The sequence below is a fragment of the Vombatus ursinus genome, unplaced genomic scaffold (genome assembly GCF_900497805.2).
Source record: "Vombatus ursinus unplaced genomic scaffold, bare-nosed wombat genome assembly UNPS02014941.1, whole genome shotgun sequence".
NCBI lineage: Eukaryota > Metazoa > Chordata > Mammalia > Diprotodontia > Vombatidae > Vombatus > Vombatus ursinus.
Genome location: NW_020954719.1, coordinates 6,701,590 through 6,715,335, shown reverse-complemented (window position 1 = coordinate 6,715,335; position 13,746 = coordinate 6,701,590). Strand labels below are relative to the sequence as shown.

General features: G+C 36.1%; 1 long non-coding RNA gene across 1 annotated transcript in view; it reads left to right on the top strand.

Annotated features, from left to right (window-relative positions):
- LOC114029796 overlaps window positions 1–7,693 on the top strand; it is a 43,553-nt gene extending 35,860 nt beyond the window's left edge. Inside the window, exon 3 of the long non-coding RNA XR_003567526.1 lies at window positions 6,583–7,693. This is a non-coding gene — a long non-coding RNA (uncharacterized LOC114029796). The remainder of the gene's footprint in view (window positions 1–6,582) is intronic.
- The last annotated feature ends 6,053 nt before the right edge of the window (window positions 7,694–13,746 follow it).

Genomic DNA, 13,746 nt, shown 5'->3' with positions numbered 1-13,746 from the left:
GCTTTGACCATATATCAATTGGAGAATGGATTGTATTCTTATAAATTTGACTCAGTTCTCTATATATTTGAGAAATAAGGCCTTTATCAGAGATACTTACTGTAAAAATTGTTTCCCAGCTTTCTTTCTAATCTTGGTAAATGCTGCTTTAAAAAAAAAAATGATAGGGGCAGCTAGGTTGCACAGTGGATAGAGCACCAGCCTTGAAGTCAGGAGCACCTGAGTTCAAATCTGGCCTCAGACTAAACACTTGACCCTTACTAGCTGTGTGACCCTGGGCAAGTCACTTAACCCCAATTTCCTAAAAATAAAATAAAATAAAATAAAATTTTAAAAATGATAAACAGTATCTATCTAAAACCAAAAGCCAACATTAGTTTTAATGGTGATAAACTAGAAGTCTTTCAAATAAGATGAGGGGCGAATCAAGGATGTCCATTATCACTATTATACAATATTGCAGTAGAAATTCTAGCTATAGCAGTAAGACAGACAGAAAGGAAGGAAGGAAGGAAGAAAGAAAGAAAGAAAGAAAGAAAAAGAAAGAGAAAGAAATTGAAGGAATAAGCATAGGCAATGAAGAAACAAAACTATTTCTTTTTTTTTTGCAGATGATATGATGTATACTTAGAGAACTCTAAAAGATCAACTAAAAAACTAGTAGAAACAATAACTTTACCAAAGTTGCAGAATATAAAATAAAGCCACACAAATCATCATTTCTATATATTACCGACAAAACCCAGCAGGAAGAGATAGAGAAATTCTATTTAAAATAACTTCAGATAGTATAAAATATTATCTGAATCTACCTTTCAAGACACACACAAAAACTATATGAACACAATTATGAACACTCATCACAAATAAAGACAGAGAAATAATTGGAGAAAAATTAATTGCTCGTGGGTTGGCCAAGCCAATATAATAAAAATGACAGTGCTACCTAAATTAATTTACTTATTCAGTGCCATACCAATTAAATCACCAAAGAATTACTTTATAAAACTAGAAGGAAAACACAAAATTCATCTGGAAGATCAAAAGGTCAAGAATTTCAAGGTAATCAATGAAAAAAATTTGAAGGAAGAGAGCTTAGCAGTAACAAGATCTCAAACTGTACTACAAAGTGGTAATCATAAAAACATTTTGGTTCTGGATCAGAAATAAAGTGGTTGATCAATGGAATAGAATAGGTAAACAGCATACAGAAGCAAATGAGCACATAACCTAGTGTTTCATAAACCCAAAGATTCCAGCTGTTGGGGCAACTCGCTATTTGACAAAAACTACTGGGAAAACTGGAAAGTACTCTAGCAGAAACTAAGCATAAACCAACATCTCACACTGTACATACCAAGATAAGGTCACAATGGCTACATGATGTAGACATATAGGGTGATGTCTTAAGCAAATGGGGGAGCATGTAAAAAATTACCTGTCAAATCTATGGCTACAAGAGAGTTCATGACCAAATAAAAGATAGAGAGCTTTGCAGGAGACAAAATGGATAATTTTAATTACATAGAATTAAAAAGTTTTCACACAAAACCAGTATAGCCACAGTTAAAAGAAAAGCTGGAAACTGAGAAAAAAAGTTTTTACAGCAGGTATATCTGATAAAAGTATAATATCTCAAATATATAGGAGAACTGAGCTGAATTTGTAAAAATAAGAGCCATCCCCCAATTGATATGAAGCATCAATTGAATATGAATATAAATGCAATGTGAAGCAATTGATATGTCAAAGCATATGAAAAGTCAGTTTCAGAGGAAGAAATCAAAGTTATCAATAATCATATAAAATGCTCTAAATCACTAATAATTAGAGAAATACAAATTAAAGCAACTTTGAGGTGACATCTTGCACCTATCAGATTGGCTAAGATGATTAAAAAAAAGTAAATGACACATGCTGGAGGGGATGTGGGAAAATAGGTACAATAACGTACTGTTAGGTGGAGCTGTGAACTAGTCCAACCATTATGGAGAACAATTTGGAATTATATCCAAAGGGCTATAAAACTGTGCATACCCTTTGATCTAACAATACCTCTACTAAGGTCTATACCCCAAAGAAATAAAAGAAAAGGGAAAATTACCCATATGTACAAAAGTATAGCAGCTCTTTTTGTGATGCCAAAGAATTGAAAATGGAGGAGATGTCCATCATTTGGAGAATGGCTGAACAAATTATAGTATATGAATGTGATAGAATACTATTGTGCTATAAGAAATAATGATAGGTTTAGTTTAAGAAACCTGGAGAGACATATATGAACTGATGCAAAGTGAAGTGAGCAGAACCAGGAGAACAGTGTATACAGTAACAGCAATATTGTAAAGCTAATCAACTGTAAAAGACTTAGTAACTCTGATTAATAGAGTGATCCACCACAATTCCAAAGGACTGAGGATGAAAAATGACTGTCCACCTCAAGAGAGAAAATTGATAGATTTAGAATGCAGATTGAAGCATATTTTTTTTTCCTCGGCTAATGTAGAAATCTGTTTTGCATAATTTCATGTTTAATGGGTATTGCATTTCTGGGCTTCTCAGTGAGGGGAGGGGGAGAGAATTTGGAACTGAAAATCAAAATAAATTTTAAAAAAAGGTGGTTGTCAATGTCTTAATTACAAAGAAAGAAAGAGACTTTCTATATGTCTTGTCTCCCCTTGTTAGAATGTTAACTTCTTGAAAGGACTGTCTTGCTTTTTTATTTGTGTGCTTCACATAGACCTTTGCATGTAGTAAATTATATGCAGAACCCTTAAAAAAAAAAAACCCTTTTCATTCATATATGGCAGAGTCATGGTTAGGGAGGGGAGTTATAGCCTAGAAAGTTATCAATATTGTGAGCAGGACAATAGGGCAGTATAATTCCCAGAATAAGGGGTAGAAGGGAGGGAAGGAGAGAAGTTACCTATGACAGCAGGGTGTAAGAGGTGAAGATAAGGAGGAAGGATCCCAGGAAAAGAAGAGTCATGTGGCTTAATTCCTCCCAGCCATGGTCTCTGGTGGCCTAGTTAGGAGCGTGGGACAGTAGCAGCAGGGCAAAAAATGGCAGGAGTGAAGATCAACGATGGATAGGAAAGGACTTATTATGTAATTTGGCCCTAAAGGGCAAAACCAAGAACAACAGGTCTAAGTTACAAAGAGGCAAATTTAGACTTAATGTTAGACTGCTTCTTAACAATCTGAATTGTCAAAAAATGAGAATAGGTTGCTTTTGGAGGTAGGACTTCCATTGATAGATGTCAATGGACTGCCCTATTGTTCTACTCATAATGGGTTCCCCCTCATTAGAGGTTTTCAAGAAAAGGCTGGATGGCCACTTGTTGAGTATGTGATAGTGGGAGCTGAACTAGATAGTTGTAGAAGTCATTTCCAGCTCTAAAATTATCTGATTCTGTGTTTTATCTTTATGACTCTCCTTGGGATATAATCCAGTGTTCTGAAAATGTGATGTCCAGAATTGGACATAATAGCTTTATTTATCTCTTATTGATTTCCTAATGAATTTTTTTACAATGACTATTTCAAACCCTTTCCAGACTTCTCAAGTCCCTAGTGTTATTTACATTCAGAACACTATCAGTATCCTAGTCAGTCAAGCTCAAAATGTCAACAAAAGAATGGTAGATTGTTAGAGCTACAAGACACTTGAAAGATCCTATAGTCAATGGTTTAGTCAGTCAACAAGCATTTATTAAGTATCCACTATGTTCCAGGCACTAGGCTTAGCAATGGGGATATGAAGAAAGGCAAAAAACAAAAAAAGACAAAACAATCCTTGTTCTCAAGGAACTCACAATCTAATAGGAGAGACAACATGCAAACAACTATGTACAAGCGAAGTTTGTATAGAATATATTAGAGATAATCAATAGAGGGAAGGCACTAGAATTAAGGGGGATTGGGAAAAGTTTCCTGTAAAAGGTAGGATTTTAGCTGGGCCTTGAAGAAGTCAGAAAAGTCAGGAAGTAGAGATAAGGAGAGAAAATTCCAGGCATGGAGGCCAACCACTGAAAATGCCTGGAGTCAAGGGATGAGTTTTTGGGTCAGGAACAGTAAGGAGGCCAGTACCATTGGATCAAAGAATACATGGTGGGGAGTATGGTATGAAACCCTAGAAATGAAGGAGAGGGCCAGGTTAGGAAGGACTTTAAATGCCAAACAGAGATATTTATATTTGAGTCTAAGGTGATAGGGAGCTACTTTCATTTTACAGATTAACTACCTTCATCTGGCACAAAATTGTCTATCTGGAAAAAAAACCCATATAATTACTATCTAAATAAGATGCTTTCAGCAATAGTTCTAGATGATTTAATCGCAATAAGTCAATGTAGCAAGGGTCTTTATTCTTAGTCATTCATCTTCATTTTTCCCTGTGAAGATAGGAGTTGGTTTACAAACAATAGATGGCATTTTTGATTGATTAATGGAAAAATGCCACACTTTGGCATTGTGGTGAATAATTTATTAAATTAAACTCATTTAAAGAGTAAGATTTCATTAAAACAGTTAAGAAATATTCCTAAAATTACTGGTCAGTATTGTAGATTCCGCATTAATAGGGCCAATGACATAAAAAGGGGGTGGATAGGATATATAGTCTTTTTTACTTTTTTACTTTGATTGAAAGTAAGGCCCTGAGGGAAAAGTGTTACAGGCATATGGTAGATGTAGAAAAGACTCATCTCAAAATTCTGTAGCAGTATATAATGTCAGACTTTTTCACTATCTTATTTATTTTAATGAACTTTCCCCCCTCTTAAAAAAATTCTTTGTTATGGAGATGGTTTATGGTGAGTGGAAAAGGATACTTTGGAAAATGTAAGGAATGTAAAAACAGGAGATATAAATAAACATTTATTTTTAAAAAGAATTATTTAGAAACTCAAGCTTTGGGACCTCATGCCATCTGCCATCTTTCTAACTAACAGATACTTAATCTTGTTACTAGATTCCACCTGTATGCCTGCAAGCACGTTGCCATATCAGGTGATTTTTCTTTCATTTGAAATTTGAGAGGCTTCTATGACTGGAGTTCAACCAAGAGGTGATTACAGTTCATGAAAGCTGAGTGGGCAGCAGAGAATGCAAAGAGAGATAACAAAAAAATGTTAAGTAAAACAGGAATGAAATGGAACTAGGAAAGGGGAAAAAAAGGATGGAAATATTTTGAAAGTTTTGGGTGGAGTCTGAGTAAACCAACGTTTGTGTTCCATATTTCAGTGATGTGCTGTGGGGGAGGGGGGGCATCTCCAGTGATCCTGATCTATGTCTTGCCACTGGACCCAGATGGCTCCAGAGGAGAAGGTGAGGCTGGTGACTTTTCACAGCCCTCCCTTAAATCCAATTCATTTGCAAGTCATTGCATCACCTTCCTGATGCCATGGTCCTCTTAGAGTACGAAGGACAAACCACAATAGTGATGTGCTATGATACAGTGTACACTCAAGACTTCTGTGCCTGTTGAGGCTCTTCTGGGTCTCTGGGCACCTCATTTAGCCCCTATTATCACATCTATAAAATGGAGAATAATACCTGGTAAAAAATTCATGGCAATGTCATGGGGGATGGGGATGTATGCTTTGTTAGGCTGGAATCCCTCTTGTGGAGCTATTTATACTCCCTGGTTCCTTACTGAAGTTCATACATCTTGCTAAAATGATTCAAAAACTCATGATTTGTCCTCATGATTGGGAAATTATATTGAGGATCTTTGGCTACTGGGGCCTAGCAGGGATGGGCTCTTGTTTAGAAAGCTCCTCTCTTACTCCTCTAGGATGAGGCTCCAATCTTCAGCCCTCTCCTCTTTGGGCCCATGCTTTGTCTTTCTTGGACTTCCTGTGAGAGGGATGAGATTTCTTTCATTTCCCCTCCCTGGTAGCCATGGCAGCTACTAGGACATGAGAACAGGAATAAGTGCTAAGTACATTTGAGTTCCTGATAGCCTCCTTCTACATTGTTGTTTTCTTCTCTGATTATAGGCCAGAATTTAATGGTTCTGAGAAATGGACTTTTTCTATCTGTAGTTCAAATATCTATACCTTTATCTATCTATCTATCTATCTATCTATCTGTCTATCTATTGTTAACCTACAGAGTTTGGTCTAAGAAAGACAAACAGGATTAGGTTATATCCATGTTTTATTTCTCTCAAAGCAGGCAGCATGCATGGGAACCAGTCTAGAACAGAGCTCGTTTTGAGGTTAGGGTGCCCAGTTTATGTATCCTTCAACAGGCGCTGATGTCACCCTATCATCATTTCACTTCTGGACAGAGGAAATGCCTCTTTTATCAGACCACCTCCCAGATTTGGGCTATCTAGACAAAAGAATCTGTCTCCACCCAAGAACACAATGGCCTTCCCTACCTTAGATTAAATTTCTTGGGAGCTTGGGTGGGGCTGACTGGGATTAGGAGAGTCAATGCAACTTCATTATCAGTAATGTCCTTCTGAAGAAAAATTGAATTTAAAGTGAAGACTTTTGGAAGTAGGGGGCAGGGGAAAGCTCTGAATCTCCAAGATACTGGTTATTAATATCATTTTTCACACTGTCTATCTAGGCATCAGCTGACCAGAAGGAAGAAGGCTTCTTGAAGGAGAAACTTGTTGCTACCAGATCATCCTGTAGCTGATCAACTAAAGAAAGCCCAACTCATGCTGTGGCAGGGCAGTACATTTGGAACTTAGTACAGGTCATAAGTGAAAATGAAATATCTGTATAGCAGTCCCACGAAGAGCTTCTACCTTCTAGGAGAGTATTATGAGTTTAATGGGCTTCTTTAGATGTTTTACATTTTTCTACATGTGTTAATGCATGTCAGGGAGTCTTTTGAATCTTAACAATTTTTTTTGGTGGAGGAAATGAACCACTGTCCTACATCTGTTATTTGTATTGTCCATTGAGAGCGTTTTCTAAAAGGGACCCTAGCATTCACATTTTGGTGAGACCTTAGATATGAACATTGAGTAAACTTTGTTATATAATTTCCCTGTAGAATTATTTGAGGTAGGAGCAATGAGCCAAAGAGAAAAAGAAACCTGACCTCCCTCTTTGGGATTAGCCTCCCAAAGGACGAATCCATGACCATGTGAGTTCAAAATAGATCTCTTGTAGGAATAGGTCCTTTGGGACATGGGGGTCATAGAAATAAGGTCATTAAGAAAGTTCTTTGAATTATAATCTTATGTATATAAATACCAACTGTTCTTCTTGGCCTAGCAGCTGAGGAGTCAGTCTGCAGAGTGGAACAGACCCTGGGAGCTTAGCAGGGCAACCTGCCCAGCAAAGATGGCACACGCAAGATGAACAACATGAGGTCTCTACAAAGAAAGAAGGACTTTTAGGCCAATAACTTTTAGTAACAGAATTTGCCACACATGTATCCTTACATGTGCCTCACTACCACTCTTCTCACAGATGCTGTATGTATTTTTGTGGGAAAGTATGCCTCAGGTTTATGGAAACATTTTATAGATGCTGCTTGTATTATGCCTTTTTAGTAAATGTCTTTGCTAATAGTTATGTCTTTTGGCTGATTGTTAATGATAAGTACACTACAATTATTGTATATAAATATAATGGCATATTATTTGTACCATAAGGAATGACAAAAGAAATAGATTCAGAGAAACCTCAGAAAATATGTATGAAATAATGCAGAGTAAAGTGAGCAGAACCAGAAAAAAAATTAATAAAAGAACTACAGTGTTTTTTTTAAGTTAGTCAAATAACAAACAAGCTTTGAAAAACTTAAATATGATAAATACAGTGACAAACCACAAATCCAGAGAACAAAGGATGATATATGTGTTCTACCTTTTGATAGAAAGATGATGGAATGAGCCATATATTTTCATAGCTAATATTTGATTTTCATTACTATGCTAATTTTTTGTTTTTTTGTTTTTTTACCAAAAGAGGGAAGGAGTTTTTTGGGAGGGAGTTTTAATTGGGAGAAAAAGGCTAGTGATAGTGATGTGAAAAGGAAGGAAGGAAGGAAGGAAAAAGAAGGAAGGGAACATCAGTGAAATATTTTTTTAAATGTATAGAAAAGAACAGAAGGAGGATCAGAAAAAATACAGTCAAGTGGGACAGCTTTGCGAACTAACATGCTAAATAAGTGCATGATTTAATAGAAAAACACACAATGAGATTCACAGTTTGATATACAGTACCCCTTTTCAGTTCTTTGTATAAGGAAATGTCCATGTTTATTGGTGTTTGCCAAGTTTAGAATAACAAAAAGTAGATTTTTAAGAAAAAAATTATCTGATCATCTGGCTGGGTCTCATCTCTTTTAGTTTGATTAGCACTTCCTTGTCATCCCTTTTCTGTTCCTAGGCTGTAGGCTTTCTAAGACCATTCTTTTACAAAGGGAATAACAACACAACAGCAAAAGCAACAACAACTTTCCATCTCTTCCCTGGACATTTTAATCACTACAACTCTGACATTTTTTAGAGGATCTGGGGGGAAAAAAAACCATTTTATAGCAAGTCATTGACCTGATTTTGAGGCATTTCCTAAAGAATTTTAGGCAGAAGGAGGCCACTATCTCCCCAAAGTATGAACTTAGAAAAAAAGATTCTACTTTAAAATAAGACTGGTAGTTGACCTTAAGCTTAGTTAAAGATAAAAGAGAGTATGACAGAGAGGAATGTCTTGGGAACTGAAAATGGAAGTTCTGTGATCCTGTGGTAGGGCCTGTGCTATTTGGGGCTTTTCAGAAAACTGAGCTTTTTCTACCACATTTTAAGTAAAGAAAAAAAAAAATCAACCATATGTTATTCCATAGGCTTTCTTTTCTTTCCTTTTTAATTTAAATTTCCTTTTGTATTATATTTGCACTTAATCAGCGGGAAACAAATGTTTCAATATGTAAAGAAAAATAGATAGTAAGATTATATGTGAAACTGCTAGCTTCTGTTATTTGTTATCATTATTCTGTCATTTGTTTTTAAAGGGCAAATATTAAATTTAACAAGATAGCAGCAAGATTGTCTTTATGGTCTACTTCTTAATTCAAAATTTTTTCTTCTGTATATTATAAATGTTTTATTCCTGATCTTTCTATTCTTTTTTTAATCTCCATCACTACCCACTAACTCACTGCCCCCCTTGATGAAATTATTCTGTGACTCATTCTTTGACCTACTTATTCTTTAGTCTCCATTTAAATTTGAATCCTTTCTTCAAATAACAGTAAAATAATTTGGTCAATTTAATCAATAAAAGTAAGTTAATCAATAAAAGATTATCATTTTATTGGATTATAGAGAGTAAAATGGCATATACGGATCCTGTGTTTCTATGCATTTGTTCAGGAGTTTTTTATAGCCTAGAACATTTGTTAAATTTTGTACAATTACCTTTAGAGGTCTGTTATAGCTAAATTTTAAAAAATTCTCTTTAGTTCTTGAGCTTTTTTTTTTTTTAAAGTATATATTTTTATTAGATTTTCCTCATTCTGAAAAGGGCACATTGAAACTCCCAATAATTGCTGTTTTCTTTAAATATTTAGATGCTTTTCAATTTGGCACATATGTGTGTGTTATATACACACACTATATATGTTAATTATATTGTTTTATTATCTACAGTGTTTTAAAGCATAACATAATTTTCCTCTTTTATCTCTTTTAACCATATGTATATCTTTCTTCCTTTTTTTGTTTTTTTTACTGTTGTCTGAAGGCATGTTACCATTCCTGTTTTTGTTTTTTTCTAAATTCACTTGAGGCAAAATAGATTCTACTATACCCCATGATTTTAATTCTGCATGAATCTTTATGTTTCAGGTGTATTTTTTGTAAGCAACATATTGTTGGATTCTGCTCTCTAATCCATTTTCCTATCCTCCTTCTTTCTATGGATGAGTTCATCCCATTCACAGTTGTAATTGTTAGCTGTATTTTTCTGTCCATCATATCCTATTATAATGTTTCTCCTCTTTACCTCCCCATTCCCCTCTTTAATAGAGTTGAATTCAATTCCTTTCTTTCTCCACATTCTTTTTCTTTGGTACTCTGTAATTGGAGTGGTCTGATCCTAATCCTTTGTCCTTCCTCTCTTCACTCAGCTAATAGCCACATCGCTTGATCTTACCCTTTCTTTCTCTCCTTTTAATCTCCCCTTTAGAATCAGCTCTTTGTAATTGAAGTTTATTTTGCCTATGACTCTTCCCTTTTACTTAACCAACCCTCTTCTGTCTCTGTGTCCCCATCTATCTCTGTTTACTTTGTTGTATTTCCACACTAAACTCTGTGTATGGTTAACTTTACTTTGTTTAACTCAAGTAAAAAAGTGAGGTTCATGAGATGTGTTATTTTCCTCATCCCACCTCAATTTTGGATATTTTTCTTCTGAGAAATAAGTTCCTTTCATACTTTCCTCATTTTTTTCCCTAAAGTATTCCCCCTCCCCTCTTTTTTCTTTTCTCTCTTGAAACAAACAAAACAGTATAAAGTCATATACCTGGGGAGCATAATCACTTCTCCTCTTATTAGGATGTAAGTATTTGTTCATCATTTAACCCTTTCAAATTTTACCCTTTTGTCCTGAGTGGCTTTCTCTCATCAGCCGATGTCTTATTTTTGACTGTTGTGACCTACCTTCTGGATCAAGATGCTCCTGCTTTTGAATTTCTATCCAGAGAAGTAAGGCTCAGTGTTGGGTCAAGCCAGTATTCTTCTTCATGTTAAATTTGTTACTTATTGTATACTGAAACTGCAAGTGCAACCCCCATTTTGAGAGACTCCTCTTCTGAGGAGAAGAAATTTTCTCTTTAATATGGTTTATTATACATAATAATATAATACTGCTAATATATCATTAATATATACTCTATAATTTATTGAGCATAAATATGTTAATATATTTATAAATAGAATATATATTATGCTTTTAGCTTGTATGTGAAAAATTAAATTTTAAATTAAATTTTTAAAATTAAATTTTAAATTTAAATTTTTATATATAGCTGCTTGTAGTCTTATAAATTTACTTAAATAGCTTTTCTCCCCCTTTCTTCTAACTTCTGCAAAAAGTTTTGCTTCTCACTCCTTTTCAATCCCTCTCCCTCTCCTTAAGATCCCATTACCTCCTGTCGAGTTATTTCTCAGGATATTTATTAGTATTCAAGCTTAGCTCACTGCATATCTTAAGGTGCCTGCCATTTCCCAATGTCCTAAAACATGTGACTGCCGGAGACAGTTAGCCTGTGACCCTCACATGGATACGGATACTTGTATTTGCATGAAGGACGCTAGCGCAGAAGCTTCACAAGGCCAGAGGAATGGGCTCTTCATCTCGGAGGACCCAAGAGGGCTGTGTGCACAGCGTTCATACTCCAAGTACTCACTGTTCCTTTGGGATGTGGTTGCTTTGCTTCATTTCTGTGTAACAGAGCTTTGGTGTATGCCAGTCACCTAAAATGGAGGCGTCCACACAGGAACTGACAGGGACCTGCATCTGGGAGAAGATATTCTTTATTCAAATGCCACATAGTTTAGAACAACCTCTTTCCATTGCCTTTGTCACCAGAACTGCCTGTATCTTTCATTCTCCCTGACTGAGGTATAGTTGTTCTTTCCAATGGCATCCAAGAGTGAACAACTTATTCACTCAGAGCAGGGGCACCATAGGTGCAGGAAGGGAGCAGAGTCTTGGACCCAGGAGCTTGGGCCATGGCGACCTTAGAGCCCAAAATTCCAAGACAGATATTGCAACTGGCATAGCAAGGAAGCCCTGAGAAAGCTGGGTACCAGGAGCCAAGCCCAGGGAACTTTGGACTTGGAACCTGGTGGAACTAATGCTGTGGAGGAGCTGAGTTTAAGGTGTGAGCCTAATCACTTCCCCTCCCCACCCCACACCTCCAAAGACTGAGGTAGTATAGGGTGAATTGTTCCTCTGAAGTGTTGAGGGAAGTGTTTGTACATTTATTCCCATTATATTCTTGAAGTAAATATCCCTCTGTAAAAGCCAATCTCGCTGAAAAATACATGAATTTATGTGTTGGGTTTTGCTTTCTCCTGTTTTGGAGGGCAATATTTATAATGTAACTATTAATTTATGCGACATTAGCTACTAAACTTGGGGGAATATGCAGGAGAGTCTGATAATCTTCCCAACCTTTGAATTTAGATTTACAAACCTTTAATATCTTTCTAGGGTTTTTTTTATCTCTTGCATTTGTGTTTCAAAGATTTTCCCTTTGTAAAAATTTTGATTTGTTTTTAATATTCATTCAAAAAAATTTTTGAGTTCCAAATTCTTTCCCTCTGTTCTGCTCCTCCCCCACTCATTGAGAAGGCAAGCAATATGATATCAATTCTACGTGTGAAGTTATGCAAAACATTTCCATATTAGCCGTATTGCAACAACAACAACAACAAAACAATAAAAAGTGAGAAACATAAAGAAGGTGAAAAAAGTATGCTTCAATCTGTACTCAGAGTTTATCAGTTCTCTCTTTGGAGGTGGATAGCATTTTTCATCCTGAGTCCTTTGGAATTTTCTTGGATCATTGTCTTGATCAGTCAGCTCAACTTTTATACATAGGAATTCTTGAAAGTCATTTAGTCTATTAAAGGTCCATTTTTCTTTCCCTGCCTCACCCCACCCCCCATCCCCATACCCCATACTCAGCTGTGCAGAATAATTTATTCTTGATTTCAAGCCCTTTTCTTTTGCCTTTTGGTATGTCATGTTCCATCTTTTTCTATATAGTGATTACTGCATAATCTTGTGTTGTTCCTTAGTATCTGATTTCTTTCTTACAGGCTACTTGTACTTTTTTCTTTGACTTGGAAGCTCTGGATTTTGGCTATGACATTTCTGGATGTGTAAAATTTGGTCCTTCCTTCCTTCATTCCTTCCTTCCTTCCTTCCTTCCTTCCCTCCCTCCCTCCTTTTCTTTCTTCTTTCCTTCTCTTACCAAATCTTACTCTTCATCCACACCATGACCTTCAATCCCTTGATGCCTCAATCTCCCCATGTCTCCTGCATTAGCTACTCTTTCCTCTTTTCCCCATCTTGCCCCTGTAGTGGACCAATTTAACTCCATATTGTCTTCTCTTAATTCTCTAGTCCCCGTGTCATTCCACTCACTGCAAGCCTCAGGCTTGCATCACTCTCACCATTCACTGCCTTCAATTTCTACACAAATGACAGTAGGGAAAATCTTTTAGTCATTTTGCTTGGGTCCACTACAAATGTATGTTATACAACCTCAAATGATACCTCACTACTGCTAGGCAATCCTACTATACCTTCCTTATCAACTCACTGTCCCACTCTCCACAAAGGCTCTTCCAAACCTTTTTATCCATCTTCAAATGTTGCACAGATCCTACCCTCTTCCTCTCCCCCACCTAGCCGAGAACCTTGCCTCACATTTTATGAAAAAAATGGAAGCCACCACATGTACAAAAATATTTATAGCAGTTCTTTTTGTGGTGGCAAAGAATTGGAAATTGAGCGGATGTCCAATTGGGGAATGGCTGAACAAGTTGTAGAATATGAATATAGTGGAATACTACTGTGCTATAAGAAATGATGAGCAGGCAGACTTCAGAAAAACCTGGAAAGACTTGTATGATCTGATGCTGAGTGAAGTGAGCAGAACCAGGAGAACGTTGCACACAGTAACAGCCATGTTGTACTATGACTAATATTGATAGACTTAACCCTTCTCAGCAATGCAAGGATCTAAGACATCTCCAAA